The sequence below is a fragment of the Ciconia boyciana genome, chromosome 2 (assembly GCF_034638445.1).
Source record: "Ciconia boyciana chromosome 2, ASM3463844v1, whole genome shotgun sequence".
In the NCBI taxonomy this organism is placed as follows: domain Eukaryota; kingdom Metazoa; phylum Chordata; class Aves; order Ciconiiformes; family Ciconiidae; genus Ciconia; species Ciconia boyciana.
The window spans coordinates 167,905,375-167,907,441 of NC_132935.1; the positions used below are offsets into that span (position 1 = coordinate 167,905,375).

At 58.2% G+C, this 2,067-nt stretch overlaps 1 protein-coding gene across 1 annotated transcript in view; it reads right to left on the reverse strand.

Moving 5' to 3' along the window:
* Nucleotides 1–1,986, reverse strand: part of KIF9 (kinesin family member 9) — a 31,493-nt gene extending 29,507 nt beyond the window's left edge. The window contains exons 1-2 of the mRNA XM_072854898.1: nt 1,915–1,986; nt 4–114 (exon numbers count right to left, since the gene is read on the reverse strand). The gene's annotated coding sequence lies outside the window, so the exon portion shown is untranslated. The remainder of the gene's footprint in view (nt 1–3; nt 115–1,914) is intronic.
* Nucleotides 1,987–2,067: the final 81 nt, after the last annotated feature.

Consider the following 2,067-nt stretch of genomic DNA (forward strand, 5'->3'; position numbering starts at 1 on the left):
AACCAAAAATGTTTCTGGCTGCTTCACCGCTAAATCATCCTCCCTCAGTTCAAACAATAAATGTTGAAAGGACAAGAGTGAGACTGGCCATTACCTTTGCTCAGCATTCAGCACCTGTAACGTAACCCAAGCAAGCAAAGCAAATCACAATTCACAACTCGGGCCGTTGGTTTTGAAGCTCTTTATGACAAGGTACCAAACCCAAGTTCCTTGGTCCCTCCTTATACAGCAGCTGGAGCCAGCAGGACTCCCCCATTAGTTAGTCTCAAGATTAACAGACGATTTATGCTCGGAATTAATGGAAACAGGGTTATCTCTGCAATGGAGGCAGACGTGAACGTGCCCACACAAAGATTACTGCCAAAGGGAAATTTTAGATGGGGATTTTGGGGCTGATTGATTGGCACAGAAACGTGTACCCAGAGCAGTGAAGTGTGGTTTTTGGTTCTGCCCAAGAGACCTGAGCTTATCTACCATGCACAGACAAAAGCTGGGGCCAAATCATAGAATCATAGACTAGAATCATGGAAAGGTTTGGGTGGGAAGGGACCTTTCCAGGTCACCCAGTCCGACCCCCTGCCATGAGCAGGGACATCTTCAACTGGATCAGGTTGCTCAGAGCCCCATCCAACCTGACCTTGAATGTTTCCAGGGATGGGGCATCTCCCACCTCTCTGGGCAACCTGGGCCAGTGTCTCACACCCTCATCATAAAGAATTTCTTCCTTAGATCTAGTCTGAATCTCCCCTCTTTTAGTTTAAAACCATTCCCCCTTATCCTAAACAGAAAAGGCAAACTGGGGAGGCAAAGCTGCTTTGGGGAGGTGACCACGGGGCAGCCCCTAGAATTCAAACTCCAGTGATGCTTTGAGAGTTGAATCCAGCCGGTTGGACACCCAAAGTTCTGCCCCAGCACCCCAGGCCGTCTGCACCCCCAGGGCACAATCCTCAGCTGGGCCAGCTCCGCCCCAAGGAGAATGGGGGAGAGGCCAGCCCCAAATTAGCTTCTGCCTCCCTAGTTGAGTGCAAACGAGCCAGAGAGTGCGGGATGTGAGGCGGCTGGTGACACGGGTGCACCGATAACGGGGCCTAGGAGAGATGACAGAAGAGGTGGGATGAGGGCGTGAGGATGGCCGGGATAACAAGGAACACAGGGAGTGCTGTGGACAGCCATGCCCGCAGCCCTGCTTGCTGGGGACAAGGGCAAAGGAGGGTGATCTGAGAGGGGGCTGGGGTGGAGGGGGGCTGCGGGGACAGGGAAAGGATCATCCATGTTTTAGCAGACCTTGGTGGGGTGGAGATGGTGGGGAGACACGGACTGAGGAGGGAAACAACGCCTTGAGGAGGTGAGGCTGGTGGGGTGGGAGGCAAGGGGGAGAGGGAGGCCTATGGAGACATGGCCTGAGGTGGGGGAACAAGCCTGGGGAGGAGGGGACGAGGCCTTGAGGAGGGGACGAGGCCTTGAGGAGGGGGCAAGGACTTGAGGAGGGGACAAGGACTTGAGGAGGGGACGAGGCCTTGAGGAGGGGACAAGGACTTGAGGAGGGAATGAGGCCTTGAGGAGGGGGATGAGGCCTGGAGGAGGGGACGAGGCCTTGAGGAGGGGACGAGGCCTTGAGGAGGGGACAAGGACTTGAGGAGGGGACGAGGCCTTGAGGAGGGGACGAGGCCTTGAGGGGGAGGACAAGGCCTTGAGGAGGGGGACGAGGACTTGAGGAGGGGGACGAGGACTTGAGGAGGGGGACGAGGACTTGAGGAGGGGAATGAGGACTTGAGGAGGGGGATGAGGCCTGGAGGAGGGGAACAAAGCCCGGGGGGGCTGATGCGGCCTGTGGGGACAACACTGCGGGGGGGGGCGGTGACAAGGCTCTGAGGAGGGGGCGACTCCCGGGGGCAGCCCCCGCCCCTCACCTACCTGCGCCCCCTCCTCAGCTGGGCCCGGGCGAGGAGAAGCCGCGGCAGCCCCTGAGGGCTGTGTACGCCGTTGCCATGGCAGCCTCCACTTCCGGGAGAAGGCGGAAGTGCAGGGAGGCGGAAGTGGGAGCGGTGGGGGCCGCGGTACGGCGGC